The 23,427-nt window shown below is 46.3% G+C and overlaps 1 long non-coding RNA gene across 1 annotated transcript in view; it reads left to right on the forward strand.

The window, feature by feature from the left end:
* The window catches only part of LOC145359639 (uncharacterized), a 40,033-nt gene extending 29,274 nt beyond the window's left edge, over positions 1-10,759 (forward strand). The window contains exon 3 of the long non-coding RNA XR_013889611.1: positions 10,653-10,759. This is a non-coding gene — a long non-coding RNA (uncharacterized LOC145359639). The remainder of the gene's footprint in view (positions 1-10,652) is intronic.
* The last annotated feature ends 12,668 nt before the right edge of the window (positions 10,760-23,427 follow it).

Genomic DNA, 23,427 nt, shown 5'->3' on the forward strand with positions numbered 1-23,427 from the left:
GGTATCTAACCATAGGGAATCTGGTTTATGGATTGGGATAATTGCATTATTACTAAACACATCCAGGTGATGGCGCCACTTGCTGTCACCGGTTCCATCCCTATTCCCTAATTTTATGCATTAAAACCGGACGGGATTGTGGAATTGGCCAACTGGGTTTATAAACTCTCCTGGGATCCTAACCAAATAGCAGCATTAACTGGAGCTGCTGCAGAAGGCCAGCGATAGGGCTAACATCAAGTGAATTTTAGTTCTCTGCAGTTACTCAGAGAGGCAACAATCTGCCGGTTATTCTGCAGGCAAAATATTGGCTGAAGAATGTGGTTTAACAATGTGGTTTTGCAGACATCGTGACACAATGTAATTCTCTGTCCTAAAGAACAAAATCATTTCCAACAATTACATCTCCGAATGGGTAATGTGCCCCTTTCTTGGTATCAGTCACAGAGCTTTCAGCTAGAATTTTCCAGCCATACGCTCCCCAACAGCAGAAATTCATGCCTGAGGTGGACGGACTGTGGTCTGTTGAACTCCCTGTTCCACCTGCTATGATTTCCATGGCAGGTGGGTTGGGAGAATTCCGCAAATAATTAGGGTAAATGCATGGAGTTGTGGGGATAGGATTTGACTGGGACTGTGGTTGGTGCAGACTCATAGAACATAGAACATAGAACACTACAGCACAAACAGGCCCTTCGGCCCACGAATTGCGCCGATCACATCAACACCTACCAATCTATAGACCTATCTATAACCCCCAATCCCATTAAACCCCATATACTCATCCAGAAGTCTTTTAAAAGACCCCAGCGAGTTCGCCTCCACCACCACTGACGGCAGCCGATTCCATTCACTCACCACCCTCTGAGTCAAAAACTTACCCCTAACATCACTTCTGTACTTTCCTCCCCGCACCTTAAATCTGTGTCCTCTCGTAGCGACCATTTCAACCCGGGGAAATCGCCTCTGAGAATCCACCCTATCTATTCCTCTCAACATTTTATAAACTTCTATCAGGTCGCCTCTCAACCTTCGTCTCTCCAGGGAAAAGAGTCCCAGCTCCCTCAACCTAACTTCATAAGGCATGCCTCCCAGTCCAGGCAACATCCTTGTAAATCTCCTCTGTACCCTTTCAATAGCTTCTACATCTTTCCTATAGTGAGGCAACCAGAACTGCGCGCAGTACTCCAAATGAGGCCTGACAAGGGTCTTATAAAGTTGCAGCATTACCTCCCAATTCCTAAACTCAATCCCTCGATTAATGAAGGCCAGTACACCATACGCCTTCTTGACCACATCCTCCCCGTGCGAGGCCGACTTAAGAGTCCTGTGGACCCGGACCCCAAGATCCTTCTGCTCTTCAACGCTACTAAGACTCCTGCCCTTGATAATGTACTCGTTCATCCCGTTGGTTCTGCCAAAATGGACGACTACACATTTATCCGCGTTGAAGTCCATCTGCCACTTCTCCGCCCAGTCCTGCATCCTATTTATGTCCTGCTGCAACTTTTGACATCCTTCCAGACCATCCACAACACCACCGACCTTCGTGTCATCAGCGAACTTACTTACCCATCCCTCCACTTCCTCATCTAGGTCATTTATGAAAATGACAAACAGCAAGGGTCCTAGAACAGATCCCTGGGGCACTCCGCTGGTGACCGACCTCCATGCAGAAAAAGACCCATCCACAACCACTCTCTGCCTTCTGCAGGCAAGCCAGTTCTGGATCCACAAGGCCAAAGCCCCTCAGATCCCATGCCCTCTCGATGGGCTGAATGGCCTCCTTCCCAGACAGTGCATTCCAAATTCCCACTACCCTCTGAGTGAAAATTTATTTTCTCAAATCCCTTTTGAATTTCCTGCCTCTCATTGACTGACCTCACAACCAAGGGAAGCAGATGTCCCCTCCTCACCCTATCCATTCCCCTCATAACCGTCCCCTCCTCACCCTATCCATTCCCCTCATAACCATCCCCTCCTCACCCTATCCATTCCCCTCATAACCATCCCCTCCTCACCCTATCCATACCCCTCATAACTGTCCCCTCCTCACCCTATCCATTCCCCTCATAACTGTCCCCTCCTCACCCTATCCATTCCCCTCATAACCGTCCCCTCCTCACCCTATCCATTCCCCTCATAACTGTCCCCTCCTCACCCTATCCATTCCCCTCATAACTGTCCCCTCCTCACCCTATCCATTCCCCTCATAACCATCCCCTCCTCACCCTATCCATTCCCCTCATAACCATCCCCTCCTCACCCTATCCATTCCCCTCATAATCGTCCATCACAGAAAAGGCCTTTGGATCCATCGAGTCTCTACCAACAATATCTGCTACTAAAGACGTGTTAATCCCCTTTTCCTGCACTTGTCCTAAGTTCTCGAATGTTACGATATTTCAAACGCTCATCCAAGAATTTTTTAAAGGTTGTAAAGTTTCCAGTAGCACAGTGGGTTAGCATTGCTGCCTCACAGCGCCAGGGACCCGGGTTCAATTCCCGGCTTGGGCGACTGCCTGTGTGGAGTTTGCACATTCTTCTCGTGACCGTGTGGGTTTCCTCCAGGAGCTCCAGTTTCCTCCCACAATCCAAAGATGTGTGATTTAGGTGGATTGGCTGTGCTAAGTTGCCCCTTAGTGTCAGGGGGATTAGCTATGGTAAGTGCATAGGGTTATGGGGATAGGGCCTGGCTGGGATTGTGATTGGTGCAGACTCGATGGGCTGAATGACCTCTTCCTGCTCTGTATGTTTCTATGGTTCTACCTTCCCAGGCAGAGCGTTCCAAATTTCCACTATCTTCTGAGTGAAAAAGTTTTTCTCAAATCCCTTCTGAATCTCCTGCTCCTCAACCTAAAATATGCCCCCTCATGATTGACCCCCTCAACAAAGGGTAACAGCTGCCCCCCACTCACCCTGCCCAATACCCCTCAATCATGTCACCCCTCAGCTTTGTGTTAATTTCTATGATTCATATTTAATGAGAATCATTTGAATGTCTCTCTATTGACTGTATCTGTCTTCCTAACATGAATTTTGTCTCCCACACCAAGACCCATTGAAGAGGCTTTCAATTAACAGAGGGTCCAATAATCTTAAAAAGTTGTTCCAAGCTCATTTTCCCTCCCAAGATCTTGGCACAAAGCTTCTCATTGGTTCAAGCCATCCCTTGTTGCTGAGACGAATTACTGGCTGAACAGAATAAAACATCCTTTAAGAACATTCTGCAGTAATGCAGAAATGATAATCCCTCAATGTCCTCCCAACTAATCACCGTCACCTTCAGCCACAACTAGAGTTTGTACATCTAAAGAAACGCACGCTTTTGAGTAAGTGGCAATTGTGCCAATCATAGAAGCTAAAAGCAGGAGGAGGCCATTTGGCCCTTCCAGCCTCCTCCACCATTCATTTTGATCATGGCTGATCATTGAATTCGATATCCTGATTTTAAACTAAGGGCTACAGGGACAGGGCCCCTCCCCTCCCATATCCCTTTAACCTCAAGAATTATATCTAACTCCTTCTTGAAATCACACAACGTTTTGGCCTCAACTACTTTCTGTGGCAGTGAATTCCACACTTTCACCACCCTCTGAGTGAAGAAATGTCTCCTCACCTCAGTCCGAAAAGGTCTACCTAAAAGGTGGCACAGCGGTTAGCGCTGCTACCTCACAGTACTAGGGACCCGGGTTCAATTCCTGGCTTGGGTCACTGTCTGTGCAGAGTTTGCATGTTCTCTCTAAGTCAACTTGGGTTTCCTCTGGGAACTCCAGTTTCCTCCCACAGTCTGAAAGATGTGCTGGTTAGGTGCGTTAGCTGTGCTAAATTAATCCTCAATGTACCCGAACAGAAGCCGGAGTGTGGCAACTAGGGGATTTTCACAGTAACTTCATTGCAGTGTTAATGTAAGCTACTTGTGGCACTGATATATAAACTTAAAAATTAGTTCAAGGGCAAATAGGGATGGGCCTTGCCAGTGATGCTCATATCCCATGAAATAATTTGTCCGGAACAAGCTGCCAGAGGCAGTAGTAGAGGCAGGTACAATTTTGTCTTTCAAGGAGTGTCTAGACAGTTAGGTGAACAAGATGGCTATAAAGGGGTATGGGCCTAGCACGGGCAACTGGGACTAGCTTAGTTTAAAAGAGCAGCATGGACAAGTTGAGCTGAAGGGTCTGTTTCCACTCTGTAAACCTCTACGATTCTATGATCTCTAGTTCTGGATTCTCCCACCATCGGGAACACTCTTTCTGAATCTACCCTGTCTAAACCTGTTAGAATTTTATAAGTTTCTATGAATTCCCCTCTCACTCTTCTAAACTCCAGAGAGTGTAATCCTAACCAATTTAGTCTCTCCTCATATGACAGACCTGCCATCCCAGGAATCAGCCTGGAAAACCTTCACTGTGCTCCCTCTATAGCAAGGAACATCCTTCCTCAGATAAGGAGACCAAAACTGCTCACAATAGCCAGGTATGGCCACACAAACACCCTGTACAATTGCAGCAAAACATCCCTATCCCTAAACTCAAATCCTCTCGCTATGAGGGCCAACATACCTTTTGCCTTCTTTACTGCCTGCTGTACCTGTGAGCTTACTCTCAGCAACTGATGCACGAGGGTTCCAAGATCTTTAAAAAGGAAATTAGGAGAGCCAGAAGGGATCATGAGAAGGCCTTGGCGGGTAAGATTAAGGAGAATCCCAAGGCGTTCTACAAAAATGTGAAAAGTAAAAGGATGAGCAGAGAAGGGAAAGGACCTATAAAAGGTGAAGGGGGAAAAGTCTGTGTGGAACCGGAAGAAATGGCAGAGGTGCTTAATGAGTACTTTGCCTCGGTATTCACGGTGGAAAGTGATCTGGGAGGTTGTACTACAGTTTTGCGGCAGACTGAAAAGATTGAGTGTGTGGATGTTAAGGAAGAGGATGTGTTAGAACTTTTAAACTCTATCAAGGTAAACAAGTCGCCGGGACCGGATGGGATGTGCCCCAGGTTACTGTGGGAGGTGAGAGAAGTGATTGCAGAGCCCCTGGCAATGATCTTTGCATTGTCGATGGAGACGGGAGAGGTTCCGGAGGATTGCGGATGTGGTTCCTATTTTCAAGAAAGGGAACAGGGATAGCCCGAGAAATTACCGACCGACTTTGGCCTTGTGGATCCAGAACTGGCTTGCCTGCAGAAGGCAGAGAGTGGTTGTGGATGGGTCTTTTTCTGCATGGAGGTCGGTCACCAGTGGAGTGCCCCAGGGATCTGTTCTAGGACCCTTGCTGTTTGTCATTTTCATAAATGACCTGGATGAGGAAGTGGAGGGATGGGTTAGTAAGTTCGCCGACGATACGAAGGTTGGTGGTGTTGTGGATAGTCTGGAGGGATGTCAGAAGTTGCAGTGGGACATAGATAGGATGCAAGACTGGGCGGAGAAGTGGCAGATGGACTTCAACGCAGATAAATGTGTAGTGGTCCATTTTGGCAGGACCAATGGGATGAAGGAATACAATATCAAGGGTAGGAGTCTTAGCTGTGTTGAAGAGCAGAGGGATCTTGGGGTCCGAGTCCATAGGACTCTTAAATTGGCCTCGCAGGTGGAGGATGTGGTCAAGAAGGCGTATGGTGTACTGGCCTTCATTAATCGAGGGATTGAGTTTAGGAGTCGGGAGGTAATGCTGCAACTTTATACAGACCCTTGTCAGACCCCACTTGGAGTACTGTGCGCAGTTCTGGTCACCTCACTACAGGAAGGATGTGGAAGCTATTGAGAGGCTGCAGAGGAGATTTACAAGGACGTTGCCTGGATTGGGAGGCATGCCTTATGAAGATAGGTTGAGGGAGCTGGGACTCTTCTCCCTGGAGAGATGAAGGTTGAGATGTGACCTGATAGAGGTTTATAAAATGTTGAGACATATAGATAGGGTGGATTCTCGGAGGCTATTTCCCAGGGCTGAAATGGTTGCTACGAGAGGACACAGGTTTAAGGTGCTGGGGAGCAGGTACAGAGGAGATGTTAGGGGTAAGTTTTTCACTCAGAGGGTGGTGAGTGAGTGGAATCGGCTGCAGTCGGTGGTGGTGGAGGCGAACTCACTGGGGTCTTTTAAGAGACTTCTGGATGAGTACGTGGGATTTAATGGGATTGGGGGTTATAGATAGGCCTGGTAGGTATGGATATGATCGGCGCAACTTGTAGGCCGAAGGGCCTGTTTGTGCTGTAGTGTTCTATGTTCTATCTCGTTGAGTATCTACCTCTCTCAATTTAGACCCATTCAAGTAATAATCTATTTCCTATTATTGCTACCAAATTCCTGCTACCAATTATATATTGTAGTCACACTTCAATTCTGCAACTGAATTGTAACCAAGGACACAGCACACCTTAGTCTGTTAACAGTAAGTCATGATCTATTCAGAATATATAGACAAAACGTTGTGTGAATCCAAGAAGAAATTAGATATTGCTCTTGGGGCAAAAGGGATCAAGGGATCTGGGGGAAGGTGGGATCAAGGTATTAAATTTGATATCGGCCATGATCAAAATGAATGGCGGGACAGGCTCAAAGGGCTGAATGGCCTTCTCCTGCTGCTATTTTCTATGTATATGAACATATGCAGACAAAGCAAGCTTCACGTGTCCATCTTTACATATGGTTGTGATGCCATATGCAATTAGATAGAGCTACTCTCTACCCAGCCAGAGTCATGTAATCTTCTGGGAATAGTGGAAGAACAAGTAAAGGCCCAGATTAGTAAGGAATAGAAAGCTAGAAATGTCCTCTTTGGCCCCATTATCTAGGAACTCACATCGATAATGACTTATATTTTTTTCATGAGTTTCACTGACAAGATCAGCATTTGTTGCTGATCCCTGATTGCCCTTAAACTGAGTCGCTTGCTAAGTTATTTCAGAGGGGCCAGTTAACAGTAAACCACATTGCTGTGGCTCTGGAGTCATGTGTAAGCCAGACTAGGTAAGAACAGCAGATTTCCTTCCCTACAGGGACATCAGTGAAGCAGATGTCTTTTTTTACAACCATGAATGGTCACCATTAATGAGATTTGCTTTAAAAATATTTCAGGTTTATTAACTGATTTTAAATTCCACCCAGCTTCCGTGGTGGGATTTGAATTGGATTCGAACTCTGCCCCTATTGATTATTAGTCCACCATCTCCCCAAGATTGCCAAGTTCTAGTGTGGTCCCTCCATGCCGACACCATAGTTAAGAAAGCCCCATCAACACCTCTACTTTCTTAGAAGACTAAGGAAATTTGACATGTCCGCTACGACTCTCACCAATTTTACAGATGCACCATAGAAAGCATTCTTTCTGGTTGTATCACAGCTTGGTCTGGGCTCCTGCACTGCCCAAGATCGCAAGAAAATACAAGAGATCATGAATGCAGCCCAATCCATCAAGCAAACTAGCCTCCCATCCATTGACTCTGTTTACACTTCCTGTTGCATTGGCAAAGCAGCCAGCATAATTAAGGACCCCACGCACTCTGGACATTCTCTCTTCCACCTTCTTCCATTGGGAGAAAGATGTAAAAGTCTGAGGTCACATACGAACCAACTCAAGAACAGCTTCTTCCCTGCTGCTGTCAGACTTATGAATGGACCTACCTCGCATTAAGTTGATCTTTCTCTACACCCTCGCTGTGACTGTAACACTACATTCTTCACTCTCTCATTTCCTTCTCTGTGGGTATGCTTTAGCTGTACAGAGCGCAAGAAACAATACTTTTCCTCCTCCAGTGGTCCCCAGCATCTCAGATGTCAGTCTCCTGCCAATTCGATTCACTCCACATGATATCAAGAAACAGTTGGAGGCACTGGATACTGTAAACGCAATGGGCTCTGATAACATTCCGGCCGTAGTGAAGACTTGTTCTCCAGAACTTGCTGCTTCCCTAGCCAAGCTCTCCCAGTACAGTTACAACACTGACATCTACCCAACAATGTGGAAAATTGCCCAGGTCTGTCCTGGACACAAAAAGCAGGACAAATCCAACCCGGCCAATTACTGCCCAATCAGTCTACTCTCAATCATCAGTAAAGTGATGGAAGGGGTTATCGACAGCGCGATCCAGCGGCACCTGCTCAGCAATAACCTGCTGAGTGATGCCCAGTTTGGGTTTCACCAGGGGGTCACTCAGCTCCTGATCTCATTACAGCCTTGGTTCAAACATGGACAATAGAGCTGAATTCCAGAGATGAGGTGAGAGTTACAACCTTTGATATCAAGGTCTCATTCGACCAAGTGTGGCATCAAGGAGCCCTAGCGAAACTGGAATCAATGTGTATCAGGGGACAAACTCCCCACTGGTTGGAGTCATACCTGGGACATAGGAAGATGGTTGTGATTGTGGAGGATCAGTGACCTCAGCTCCAGGACGTCTCTGCAGGAGTCCCTCAGGGTCGTGTCCTCGGCCCTACCATCTTCAGCTGCTTCATCAACGACCTTCCCTCCATCATAAGGTCAGAAGTGGGGATTTTTGCTGATGATTGCACAATGTTCAGCACCTTTCGCGACTCCTCAGATACTGAAGCAGTCCCTGTTCAAATGCAGCAAGATCTGGACAATATCCAGGCTCGGGCTGACAAGTGGCAAATAACATTCGTGCCCCACAAATGCCAGGTAATGACCATCACCAGTAAGAGACACTCTAACCACCGCCTTTGACATTCAATGGTGTAACCATCACTGAATCCCCCACTGTCAACATCCTTGGGGTTACCATTGACCAGAAACTCAACTGGACTCACCACATAAACACGGTGGCTACAACAGCAGGTCAGAGGCTGGGAATCCTGCGGGGAGTAACTCACCCGCTGACTCCTCAACACCTGTCCACCATCGACAAGGCACAAGTCAGGCGTGTGATGGAATAGTGCCCACTTGCCTAATGCAGCTCCAATAACACTCAAGAAGCTTCACACCATCCAGGACAAAGCAGCCCTGCTTGATTGGCACCACATCTAACATTCAATCCTTCCACTACCCACGCTCAGTAGCAGCAGTGTGTACTGTCTACACAATGTACTGCAGCAATTCACCAAAGATCCTTAGACAGAACCTTCCAAATCCATGACCACTTCCATCTAGAAGATCAAGAGAAGCAGATAAATGCCTGCAAATTCCACTCCAAGCCACTCACCATCCTGAGTTGGAAATGTATCACCGTTCCTTCACAGTCGCTGGATCAAAATCCTGGAATTCCATCCCTAATGGCGTTTGTGGGTCAACCCACAGAACATGGACTACAACAGTTCAAGAAGGCAGCTCACCACCACCTTCTCAAGGGCAACTAGGGATGGACAATAAATGATGCCTATGTCCCACAAAAACCGTGACAATAATAAATCAAATCAGTCAGCATCATCTCCAGCTTTTTCTGGAAGGGATTCAGTGCAGCAATGAAGCTCCAGTCTTCAACAATTGCCCTGTTCGTATCCAGCCCATTTATTCTATTGCCTGACTTACTGAAATTGTAGAAAACTCAGAATGAACATTCATCACCAGGAACTGTTTACTTGAGTGTTAAAATTAACCAGAGGATGTCTAAAGACCTTGAAACCATACTGTCCAAAATGGAAACAATGGCTTTGGGAAGAGTGCAGAGAAGATAAGGATGGAAGTTCCATTCTTCAAAGATTTTGTTTCCCCAATTATACTTCATTCATAAAAGTTACAAATTCCATTAAATAACACTTCAAATTTACCATTCCAGAAAGTGAAATGTATATCTAAGGTTAAGTCTATTTATTAGTGTCACAAGTAGGATTACATTAACACTACAATGAAATTACAGCCAGAGGAAACACACAGACACAGGGAGAATGTGTAGACTCAGCACAGTCAGTGACCCAAGCCAGGAATTGAACCCAGGGCCCAGGTGCTGTGAGGTAGCAGTGCTAACCACTGTGCCACCGTGCAGCCAGTATAAACGGACATTGCTGAGGAATTGCTGGTTGTCATGTTGATGTACTAAGTCTCACAACATCAGGTTAAAGTCCAACAGTGACTCACCTGATGAAGAGGCAGTGTTCTGAAAGCTCGAGGTTCTAAATAAATCAGTTGGACTTTAAGCTGGGGTTATGTGACTTCTTACTGTGCCCACCCCCGTCAATGCTGGCATCTTCACATCATGTTGATGTGATAGAGGACAGACATTAATAACTTTGTTGACTACATTGTATGTCTCAACACCACATTCCCTGTGGCTCCTTTAATTCATTGACTCTTCAAAAAGATTTATTACTCTGGAGTTGAAGAAACCTGGTGTTGGCACAGAGTACCTGCCACAAGATGGAAGTTTTACAAACCCATGAGTGAGGACTCCTTTTATCAGGATTCCTACAGCTGCTGTTCACTGGCTCATACAGATATGCACAGGCTGGTGGGGAGCTCAGTGCCGATGGCTTTTGGTAACTAACTTGATCCTCTGTTTTTCCCATTTTCACCTCTTCCCCTCAAGGCTTCTCACTGTTCCTGCTGTTCAGACTGCCCTTTGTCTCTTTAATTACTTCAGCATCCCTATTTGATTAAGCTTCACCCACCAATCATCCTCATGGTTATTTCTGTATTTGTTTATCCGTGTTTCTCTTTCTCTGTCCCTCCCCCTTCTTTTCATTTCTCTTCCATTCTCTTATTTTTCAGTTCCGCAAGCCAGGCTCAATCCAAAAATTTCAACCGTCTGATCTTTTGGAGGTTTCCTTTGGCACGAGACTGGGGACCTCAAGCCTCAGAACATGGGGTTTGAGAACATTCACACTCACATTCACATTCCTGCTTGTTTCTTCAGAAGGAACTCTGCAAAATGCAGCTAATAAAAATACAACAAAACTTACCCTAACTTATAAATCAAAGAAAGGTTTAATCATTACTAAAACCTTGGTGCCTTGCCCTGGGCCACTCCCCACAATTCTACATAGTTCTTTATTTATAGTTGATCAGCTGACTATCACATCGCTCTATAATGGGTTCCATGTTTTATTGGGTCAGCTGACCCTTACATCTTATTCCCATTGGTCACATTACATCCAATACAAAGTTGTCACAGGTTACATTCTGATACCACTCACAGGGCGGGATTTTCACCCCATAACCAGGAAATTCCACCCAATGTCAATGGACCTTTCCATGGTCCGCTCCTCGCCCTCCCCGATTTCTGTGGTGGACAAAATGGGAAAATTTGCCCCATTGAATCATTAACAGCCATGAATTTGCATTTTTTCCCCCTTCAAGTGCCACTCTAATTTTCTTTCTAAATCATTGCTTCCACATTCACCCTACTCCCCACTCCGCTGGTCATTGGCACTCAATGCAATTAATCAAATTCTTTCTCACCTTTCCTCTTGCATCTCTTACTCAGGATCTTGGCTATGCACTCCTAGCTCCCTAGATCTGGTAACATAAGTTTATGGAACAAGTCTCCCCTCATCTACCTTACCCAAGTCTTTCTTAATCTTGTCCAACAATCCCAGATTCTCCAACTTCACTTTCGTAACTAAAATTCCCAGTAAATCTTTTCACCTCTGCTCCTTCTCAAGGACCCTCACATTTTTACGTAAAGATATGGTGACTGGATCTGTGCTCTAGTTGGGGTTTATCAAGAGTTTTATAAAGGTTCAGCATTAAAGTTTATTTATTAGCAACAAGTAAGACTTACATTAATACTGCAATGAAATTACTGTGAAATTCCTCTAGTTGCTACACTTCAGCACCTGTTCGGGTCAATGCACCTAACTTCCCTGCTTTTAATCTCAAAGCTTCTCCTTATGAAGCCCAAGATTCTATATTTTTCCATAGAAGCCGTACAGTGCAGAAGGAGGCCATTCAGCCCATCAAGTTTGCACTGACAATAATCCCACTCAGGTCCTCTTCCTGCAACTCATGTTTTTACCCTGCTAATCTTCCTGATTTAAGGGGCAATTTAGCATGGCCAATCCACTCACCGTGCTTATCTTTGCAGTATAGGAGGAAACCGGAGGATTTGGAGGAAACCCACACAGATACGGGGAGAACATGCAAGCTCCACACAGTTAGTCATCCAAGGCCAGAATTGAACCCAGGTCCCTGATGCTGTGAGGCAGCAGTGTTGACCACTATGCCACCCTGCCACCCATAACTAAATAATATTTCTATAATACTAGATATTGCTAATTAAATAATTGACTTTAATATGCAGTATCTTTCTACACACTATCACAGGAAGCTCTGAATCTCATGTTGAAAAGTTATATCAAACCCCCTTGGCCTTTTAATTCGATGGGCAGAATTTTACATGATACGGAGATGCCGGTGTTGGACTGGGATAAAACAGAAAGAAATCCCACAACGCCAGCTTAAAGTCCAACAAGTTTATTTGTAGCAAACGCCCCAAGCTTTCGGAACAGGCTCTCCCTTGGTCAGGTGGCTGGGAGTTCTGGAACCTGACGAAGGGAGAGCCTGTTCCAAAAGCTTCGGGTGTTTGCTACAAATAAACTTGATGGACTTTAAACTGGTGTTGTGGGATTTCTTTCAGAATTTCACAGCCTTCCCAGCAGATTTTCCAATCCCATCAAAGTCAATGGACCTTTGAATGGCCTGGGACATTTAGTGGTCTGGATTTTATGGTCCAATCACAAAGCTGAAATCTTCACCCTGTCTGAGATTATAAACCCAGCAAGAAACCACCAAAGCCTCCTGGTTACACAGAGCCTTCTCTGGCATTTAGGGATGAATGGAGATAGGGCAGAGATCCAGAGCACGCCTGGATCTGCTTCTCAGCTGGCTGTGTCCAAAGGCAGGACCTCCAACAGACCCAGGCCCATGTCTGCAGAAAGTGCTGGTTGCTGGAGGAGCTCCAGCTCAACGTAGATGAGCTGAACTCTGAGCTTCAGACACTGAGGCTCATCAGGGAGAGGGAGTAACCTGGATAATGGGGTGCAAGAGACATCCACACCCCCTAGACTGGCTCACTCTAAAGGTCAGGAACAAGAGGGTGCTGCTGGGAGGAGGAAGGAGGGGGGGGTGGGGGGGGGGGGTGGGGAGGAAGGAGGGGGGGACCCAAAGGCCTTAGCCTCTCAATCTGTACAACAGGTTTGAGGTTCTTGCTCCGAGTGTGGACAAGGACGAGGGCAGTAAGGTTGGTGAGCAAACTGCCCACGGTGCAGTGATGCAGACACAGGACAAAGAGGAAGAAGTAAAGAGGAATGTAGTGGTAATTGGGGGGAGTGTAATTGGGGGCATAGACACTGTCTTTTGTCACAATGACAAAGAACACAGAAGGATGTGTTGTTTCCTGGTGCTCGGGTCCAGGATTTCACATCTGGGCTGCAGAGGAACCTGGAGTGGGAGGGGGAGAATCCGGTCGTTGTGGTGCGTGTGGGTGCCAACAACATAGGCAAAATGGGAACTGAGGATTTGCAGAGAACATAGAACAGTACAGCACAAACAGGCCCTTCGGCCCACTAGTTGCACCGATCATGTCTATACCTACTAAGCTATAGACCTATCTATAACCCCCAACCCCATTAGATCCCATATACTCATCCAGAAGTCTTTTAAAAGACCCCAGCGAGTTCGCCTCCACCACCACCAACGGCAGCCAATTCCACTCACTCACCACCCTCTGAGTGAAAAACTTACCCCTAACATCTCCTCTGTATTTGCTTCCCAGCTCCTTAAACCTGTGTCCTCTCGTAGCGACCATTTCAGCCCTGGGAAATAGCCTCTGAGAATCCACCCTATCTATTCCTCTCAACATCTTATAAACCTCTATCAGGTCACCTCTCAACCTTCATCTCTCCAGGGAGAAGAGTTCCAGTTCCCTCAACCTATCTTCATAAGGCATGCCTCCCAATCCAGGCAACATCCTTGTAAATCTCCTCTGCACCCTCTCAATAGCTTCCACATCCTTCCTGTAGTGAGGCAACCAGAACTGTGCACAGTACTCCAACTGGGGTCTGACAAGGGTCTTATAAAGTTGCAGCGTTGCCTCCCGACTCCTAAACTCAATCCCTCGATTAATGAAGGCCAGTACACCATACGCCTTCTTGGCCACATCCTCCACCTGCGAGGCCGATTGAAGAGTCCTATGGACCCGGACCCCAAGATCCTTCTGCTCTTCAACACAGCTAAGACTCCTACCCTTGATATTGTATTCCTTCATCCCATTGGTCCTGCCAAAATGGACCACTACACATTTATCCGCGTTGAAGCCCATCTGCCACTTCTCCGCCCAGTCTTGCATCCTATCTATGTCCCACTGCAACTTCTGACATCCCTCCAGACCATCCACAACACCACCAACCTTCATATCGTCGGCAAACTTACTAACCCATCCCTCCACTTCCTCATCCAGGTCATTTATGAAAATGACAAACAGCAAGGGTCCTAGAACAGATCCCTGGGGCACTCCACTGGTGACTGACCTCCATGCAGAAAAAGACCCATCCACAACCACTCTCTGCCTTCTGCAGGCAAGCCAGTTCTGGATCCACGAAGGCCAAAGCCCCCTGGATCCCATGCCTTCTCACCTTCTCAAGAAGTCTTGCATGGGGGACCTTATCAAACGCCTTGCTGAAGTCCATGTAAGCCACGCCTATCGCTCTTCCTTCGTCAATGTGCTCAGTTACATTCTCAAAGAACTCAACTAGGCTCGTAAGGCACGATCTGCCCTTGACCAAACCATGTTGACTATTTCTGATCATTCTAAACTTCTCCAAATGCTCATAAATCTTGTCCCTCAGAAGCCTCTCCATCAACTTGCCAACCACTGAGGTCAGACTCACTGGTTGGTAATTTCCCGGGCTATCCCTGTTCCCTTTCTTGAAAATAGGAACCACATCCGCAATCCTCCGGAACCTCTCCCGTCTCCATCGACAATGCAAAGATCATCGCCAGGGGCTCTGCAATCACTTCCCTCACCTCCCACAGTAACCTGGGGTACATCCCATCCGGTCCCGGCGACTTGTTTACCTTGATAGAGTTTAAAAGTTCTAACACATCCTCTTCCTTAACATCCACATACTCAATCTTTTCAGACTGCCGCAAACCTGTAGTACAACCTCCCAGATCACTTTCCACCGTGAATACCGAGGCAAAGTACTCATTAAGCACCTCTGCCATTTCTTCCGGTTCCACACAGATTTTTCCCCCTTCACCTTTTATAGGTCCTATCCCTTCTCTTCTCGTCCTTTTACTTTTCACATACTTATAGAAGGCCTTGGGATTCTCCTTAATCTTACCTGCCAAGGCCTTCTCATGACCCCTTCTGGCTCTCCTAATTTCCTTTTTAAGCTCCTTTCTACAAGCCTTATACTCCTCTAGATCCTTACCATCTCCTAGCTCTCTGAACCTTTTATACACCTTTCCTTTCTTCCTGACTAGGTTCACCACAACCTTCGTGCACCACGGTTCCCGCGCCCTACCAAAACCAGAGGGAGTACAAAAAGCTGGGAATTAAGTTAAAAAGTAGAACCAACAAGGTGGTTATCTCTGGATTACTACCTGAACCGTGTGCAGACGGGCGTAGGGTAGATAGGATTAAAGAGGTGAATGGGTGGCTCAGGGATTGGTGTGGGAGGAATGGGTTTGAATTTATGGGGCATTGGCACCAATATTGGGGTAGGTGGGACCTGTTCAGGTGGGATGGTGTTGGCCTGAACCGTGCTGGGACCAGAGTCCTGGCAAATCGTATAACTAGGACTGTAGACAGGGTTTTAAACTAATTGTGGGGGGAGGGAGCAGGGGTGGGAGAAATTACAATGATAAAGTAAAAGAGAGGGTACAGGTACGGGAAAAGGTCAAGGATGTCTCAATAATAAAGGGAGTAGGGGACATGAGAATGGTTGGGAGCGTTCCTTCAAATAAGGGCCAGGTGAAGGCTGGGATGAAGGCACTTTACCTGAATGCACCAAGCATTCGGAACAAAGTGAATGAGCTGGTGGCGCAGATCAACACAAATGGATATGATCTGGTGGCCATTACAGAGACGTGGCTGCAAAGTGACAGGGACTGGGAGCTGAATGTCCAGGGGTATCAAGTGTTTAGGAAGGATAGACGGGAGGAAAAAGGGGGTGGGGTAACTCTGTTAATTAAGGATAATATCAGGGCGGTAGTAAGGGAAGATATAGGCTCCAAAGAGCAAAACATGGAATCGTTGAGGGTGGAGATAAGGAATAGTAAGGGGAGGAAGACGCTGGTGGGTGTGGTCTATAGGCCCCCAAATAATAACTTAGAGGTGGGGCGGGCTATAAACAAGCAAATAAATGATGCGTGCAGAAACGGAACGGAGATAATTATGGAGGATTTTAACCTGCATGTTGATTGGATGACCCAAGTCGGACACGGTGGGCTTGAGGAAGAGTTCTTGGAATGCTGTCGGGATAGTTTCCTTGAACAGTATGTGACGGAACCTACGAGGGAGCGAGCTATCTTAGATCTGGTGTTGTGTAACGAGGCAGGTAGAATTAGGGATCTTCTTGTGAGGGATCCTCTTGGGATGAGTGATCATAGTATGGTTGAATTTTTGATGCAGATGGAGGATGAGAAAGTAGGCTCCCGAACCTGTGTCCTCTGTTTGAACAGAGGGGAGTACGAAAGGATGAGAGTGGAATTGGCGAATGTAGATTGGGGGCGCAGATTGGTCGGTAGGACGGCTGGGGAACAGTGGAGGATTTTTAAGGAGATCTTTTACAGTACTCAGCAGAAATATATTCCGATGGTAAAGAAGGAATGTAGGAGAAGGGATAACCAGCCATGGCTATCTAAGGAAATAAAGGAGAATATTAAATTAAAAGCTGATGCGTTCAGAGTGGCTAAAAGTAGTGGGTGATTAGAAGATTGGGAAAGGTTTAAATATCAACAAAGAATGACTAAGCAGGTGATAAAGAAAGGAAGGATAGACTATGAAGCTAAACTAGTACTAAATATAAAAAAGGACAGTAAGAGTTTTTACAAATATATAAAGAAGAGGAGGCTGGCTAGAGTGAAAGTTGGACCCTTAGAGGATAAGAGGGAGGATTTAGCGGTGGGAGATAAGGAAGTGGCTGAGGCTTTAAATAAGTTTTTTGCCTCAGTCTTCACGGAGGAGGATGCGAATAGTTTGCCGGATATTAAAGATAGAACGATGGTAGGAGTTGAGGGCCTGAATGCGATTACTGTCACTAGAGAGGTAGTGCTTGATAGACTAACGGACTGATGGTGGACAAGTCCCCAGGACTGGATGGAACACATCCCAGGGTTCTGAAGGAAATGGCAGAGGTGATAGTGGATGCCTTAGTGATTATTTACCAAAATTCGCAGATTCTGGGGAAGTGCTGGAAGATTGGAAAACAGCTAATGTTACGCCGCTGTTTAAAAAAGGTAGCAGACAAAAGGCAGGGAATTATAGGCCGGTTGGTTTAACATCTGTTGTGGGAAAAATGCTTGAATCTGTCATCAAAGAAGAAATAGCGAGACACCTAGAGAAGAATTGTTTGATAGAGCAGACACAGCACGGATTCATTAAGGGGAAGTCGTGTCTGACGAATTTATTGGAATTCTATGAGGATGTGACTAGTGCGGTAGACAGAGGGGAATCGGTGGATGTGGTGTTTCTCAATTTTCAGAAGGCGTTTGATAAGGTGCCGCACAAAAGGTTGCTTCAGAAGGTTAGGGGGCATGGAGTTGGGGGTAAGGTGTTGGCGTGGATAGAGGATTGGCTGTCTAATAGGAGGCAGAGAATTGGTATCAATGGGTGCTATTCTGATTGGCGGTTGGTGACTAGTGGAGTGCCGCAGGGATCGGTGCTGGGACCTCAGCTATTTACCATTTATATAGATGATCTGGAGGAGGGGGCTGAGTGGAGGGTGTCGAAATTTGCTGATGACACAAAGATGAGTGGAAAAGCAAATTGTGCGGAGGGTGTGGAAAGTCTGCAGAGGGATCTGGATAGGCTGAGCGAGTGGGCGAGGACCTGGCAGATGGAGTACAATGTTAGCAAGTGTGAGGTTATCCATTTTGGCAGGAATAATAGTAGGAGGGATTATTATTTAAAGGGTGAAAAGCTGCAGCATGCTACGGTGCAGAGGGACCTGGGGGTCCTTGTGCACGAGTCACAAAAACCCAGCCTACAGGTGCAGCAGATGATCAAGGCGGCAAATGGGATGCGGCCTTTATAGCGAGGGGGATAGAATATAAAAGTAGGGAGGTCTTGCTGCAACTGTACAGGGTACTGGTGAGGCCGCAGCTGGAGTACTGTGTGCAGTTTTGGTCGCCGCACTTGTGTGAGGATATTTTGGCCTGGGGGGGAGTGCAGAGGAGGTTCACTAGGCTGATACCGGAGATGAGGGGGTTGGACTATGAAGAGAGACTAAATAGACTGGGTCTGTACTCGTTGGAGTTTAGAAGGATGAGGGGGGATCTTATAGAGACGTATAAGATAATGAAGGGGATGGATAGGATAGAGGTAGAGAGATTCTTCCTGCTCAGAAAGGACAACAGGACTAGAGGGCACAGCCTCAAGATAAGGAGGGGGTGCAGTTTAGAACGGAGTTGAGGAGGAATTTCTTCACTCGAAGGGTGGTGAATCTCTGGAATTCTCTGCCCGTTGAAGTGGTGGAGGCTGCCTCGCTAAATGTATTTAAGACGCGGGTTGATGGGTTTTTGATAAGCGAGGGGATTAAGGGTTATTGGGAGAGGGCGGGAATGTGGAACTGAGTCACGACAGATCAGCCATGATCTTATTGAATGGCGGGGCAGGCTCGAAGGGCTAGATGGCCTACTCCTGCTCCTATTTCTTATGTTCTTATGTTCTTAGGCCCGATATTTGATTAATTCCTGATTCCAGTTCAATATAACATCCTCTCAATTTCTAAAGTGTTGCCAACAGGAAACCTTGTCCCTAGTAATCATTCTGACAGAGGTGCAGACTGTGAAATCTTTCGAAAAGCTAAAGGAATTGCATTTAGCACAATTTGCCTCGGGATTTGCACGGCTGTGTCTGGATCAGCACCTTGACTGCCATCTTTAGGCTGCTCCAGGTAACAAAGTTTCAACCAAAAGACCTGATGATGAATTTTCGCCAGGTTCAAAACTGGACAGGAAGAGGAAAGAGAAGAAAGTGGGACGAGGGTGTCTCTGTGGGTAGGGGCATGAGAAAGGTTCGTAGCGTTCCTTCAAATAAGGTCCAGATAAAGGCTGGGATAAAGACACTTTACCTGAATGCACGATGCATTCGGAACTAAGTGAATAAGCTGATGGCACAGATCAGCACAAATGGATATGATCTAGTGGCCATTACGGAAACATGGTTGCAACTGGGAGCTGAATGTCCAGGGGTATCAAGTGTTTAGGAAGGATAGACGGGAGGAAAAAGGGGGTGGGGTAACTGTTAATTAAGGATAATATCAGGGCGGTAGTAAGGGAAGATATAGGCTCCAAAGAGCAAAACATGGAATCGTTGAGGGTGGAGATAAGGAATAGTAAGGGGAGGAAGACGCTGGTGGGTGTGGTCTATAAGCCCCCAAATAATAACTTAGAGGTGGGGCGGGCTATAAACAAGCAAATAAATGATGCGTGCAGAAACGGAACGGAGATAATTATGGAGGATTTTAACCTGCATGTTGATTGGATGACCCAAGTCGGACACGGTGGGCTTGAGGAAGAGTTCTTGGAATGCTGTCGGGATAGTTTCCTTGAACAGTATGTGACGGAACCTACGAGGGAGCGAGCTATCTTAGATCTGGTGTTGTGTAACGAGGCAGGTAGAATTAGGGATCTTCTTGTGAGGGATCCTCTTGGGATGAGTGATCATAGTATGGTTGAATTTTTGATGCAGATGGAGGATGAGAAAGTAGGCTCCCGAACCTGTGTCCTCTGTTTGAACAGAGGGGAGTACGAAAGGATGAGAGTGGAATTGGCGAATGTAGATTGGGGGCGCAGATTGGTCGGTAGGACGGCTGAGGAACAGTGGAGGATTTTTAAGGAGATCTTTTACAGTACTCAGCAGAAATATATTTCGATGGTAAAGAAGGAATGTAGGAGAAGGGATAACCAGCCATGGCTATCGAAGGAAATAAAGGAGAATATTAAATTAAAAGCTGATGCGTTCAGAGTGGCTAAAAGTAGTGGGTGATTAGAAGATTGGGAAAGGTTTAAATATCAACAAAGAATGACTAAGCAGGTGATAAAGAAAGGAAGGATAGACTATGAAACTAAACTAGCACTAAATATAAAAAAGGACAGTAAAAGTTTTTACAAATATATAAAGAGGAGAAGGCTGGCTAGAGTGAAAGTTGGACCCTTAGAGGATGAGAGGGGGGATTTAGCGGTGGGAGATGAGGAAATGGCTGAGGCTTTAAATAAGTTTTTTGCCTCAGTCTTCACGGAGGAGGACGTGAATAGTTTGCCAGATATTAAAGATAGAAGGATGGTAGGAGTTGAGGGCCTGAGTGCGATTACTGTCACTAGAGAGGTAGTGCTTGATAGACTAACGGGACTGAAGGTGGACAAGTCCCCAGGACCGGATGGAACACATCCCAGGGTTCTGAAGGAAATGGCAGAGGTGATAGTGGATGCCTTAGTGATTATTTACCAAAATTCGCTGGATTCTGGGGAAGTGCCGGGAGATTGGAAAACGGCTAGTGTTACGCCACTGTTTAAAAAAGGTAGCAGGCAAAAGGCAGGGAATTATAGGCCGGTTAGCTTAAGGTCTGTTATTGGAAAAATGCTGGAATCCGTCATCAAAGAAGAAATAGCGAGGCACCTGGAAAAGAATGATTTGATAGAGCAGATGCAGCATGGATTCGTTAAGGGGAAGTCATGTTTGACAAATTTATTGGATTTCTATGAGGATGTGACTAGTGCGGTAGACAGAGGGGAACCAGTGGATGTGGTGTTTCTAGATTTTCAGAAAGCGTTTGATAAGGTGCCACACAAAAGGTTGCTTCAGAAGGTTAGGGGGCATGGAGTTGGGGTAAGGTGTTAGCGTGGATAGAGGATTGGCTGTCTAATAGGAGGCAGAGTGTTGGTATCAATGGGTGCTATTCTGATTGGCGGTCGGTGACTAGTGGAGTGCCCCAGGGATCGATGCTGGGGCCTCAACTATTTACCATTTATATAGATGACCTGGAGGAGGGGGCTGAGTGTAGGGTGACAAAATTTGCTGATGACACAAAGATGAGTGGAAAAGCAAATTGTGCGGAGGGTGTGGAAAGTCTGCAGAGGGATCTGGATAGGCTGAGCGAGTGGGCGAGGACCTGGCAGATGGAGGATAATGTTAGCAAGTGTGAGGTTATCCACTTTGGCAGGAATAATAGTAGGAGGGATTATTATTTAAAGGGCGAAAAGCTGCAGCATGCTACGGTGCAGAGGGACCTGGGGGTCCTTGTGCATGAGTCACAAAGACCCAGTCTGCAGGTGCAGCAGGTGATCAAGAAGGCGAATGGAATGCTGGCCTTTATAGTGAGGGGGATAGAATATAAAAGTAGGGAGGTCTTGCTGCAACTGTACAGGGCACTGGTGAGGCCGCAGCTGGAGTACCGTGTGCAGTTTTGGTCGCTGCACTTGTGCAAGGATATTTTGGCCTTGGAAGGAGTGCAGAGGAGGTTCACTAGGCTGATACCGGAGATGAGGGGGTTGGACTATGAAGAGAGACTAAATAGACTGGGTCTGTACTCGTTGGAGTTTAGAAGGTTGAGGGGGGATCTTATAGAGACGTATAAGATAATGAAGGGGATGGATAGGGTAGAGGTAGAGAGATTCTTCCCGCTCAGAAAGGATAGCAGGACTAGAGGGCACAGCCTCAAGATAAGGGGGGGAGCAGTTTAGATCGGAGTTGAGGAGGAACTTCTTCACTCAAAGGGTGGTGAATCTCTGGAATTCTCTGCCCTTTGAAGTGGTGGAGGCTACCTCGCTAAATATATTTAAGTCACGGGTAGATAGGTTTTCGGTAGGCAAGGGAATTAAGGGTTATGGGGAGAAAGTGGGAAAGTGGAACTGATCCACTTCAGATCAGCCATGATCTTATTGAATGGCGGGGCAGGCTCGAAGGGCTAGATGGCCTACTCCTGCTCCTATTTCTTATGTTCTTATGACCGTACTTTAAAACTATGCAAACTGAATACCCACAAACAGCAAGGAAAAGCAATGATCTACCAGTATTATCATGGAATCATAGAATCTCTGCAGCGCAAAAGGAGCCCATTTGGCCCATCAAGTCAGCTTGGACAAGATTTCTACTCAGGCCCTTTCCCTGTAACCTCATGTATTTACCCTGCTAGTCCCCCTTACACTCAGGGGAATTTTGTATAGCAAACCAACCTAACTTGCACTTCTTTGGATTGTGGGAGGAAACCAGAGCATCCAGAGCAAACCCACGCTGACACAGGGAGAATGTGCAAACTCCACACAGTCATTCTGTGGCCAGAATTGAACCTGGATCCCTGGAACTGTGAGGCAGCAGCACTAACCACTGTGTCACTGTGCCACCCATCACTAGATTATTAATCCAGGAACTCAACTAATGTTCCGGGTTCGAATTCCACTGTGGCAGATGATGGGGTTTGAATTCAATGAAATTATCTGGAGTTAAGAATTTATTGATGACCATGAAACCATTGTCGATTGTCAGAAAATCCATCTGGTTTAGGAAAATCCATGTCCTTCAGGGAAGGAAATCTGCTGTCCTTACCTGGTCTGGTCTAGATGTGACTCCAGACCCACAACAATGTGGATGACTCTCAACTGCCCTCAGGCAACTAGGGATGGACAATAAGTGCTGGCCAGCCAGCGATGCCCATGTCCCACTAATGAATAAAAAAATGAGGTGATAATAACCAGAAATTCTGTTTTTACAATGTTGATTTTGATTGAGGAATAATGAGTGACTGGGATACTGGGAATAATGGGATTAATTCTTCTGCTTTTCTTCAGAATAGTGACTGGGATTTTTTAACATCCATCAGAAGCAGATGAGGGTCTCAGCTTAGTACGCAAACTCAGCCTAGTGTAACATCCAAAAGACAGCACCTGCAACACAGCAGCACTCTCTCAGTATTGATTCTCTGACAGTGCAGTATTCCCTCAGTACTCCACTGGAGTGTCAGCCTTTTGTTGAAGCCCTTGAGTGGGAATTGAACCCAGAACCTTGCGAGTCAATGAAAGTACTACATACTGAGCCAGAGCTTACAGAGAAGAAGGTTTCAAAATGTATTTATTAGTGTCACAAGTACACTGCAATGAAGTTCCTGTGAAAATCCTGTAGTTGCCACACTCCAACGCCTGTCTGGGTACACTGAGGGAGAATTTAGCACAGCAAACGCACATAACCGGCATGTCCTTTGGACTGTGAGAGGAAACCAGAGCACCTGGAGAAAACCCATACAGACATGGGGAGAACATACAGACTCCACACAGTGACCCAAGCCAGGAATCAAACCTGTGTCCCTGATGCTGTGAGGCAGCA

Source organism: Carcharhinus amblyrhynchos, chromosome 28 (assembly GCF_965287045.1).
Source record: "Carcharhinus amblyrhynchos chromosome 28, sCarAmb.v2.hapA, whole genome shotgun sequence".
Classification (NCBI taxonomy): domain Eukaryota; kingdom Metazoa; phylum Chordata; class Chondrichthyes; order Carcharhiniformes; family Carcharhinidae; genus Carcharhinus; species Carcharhinus amblyrhynchos.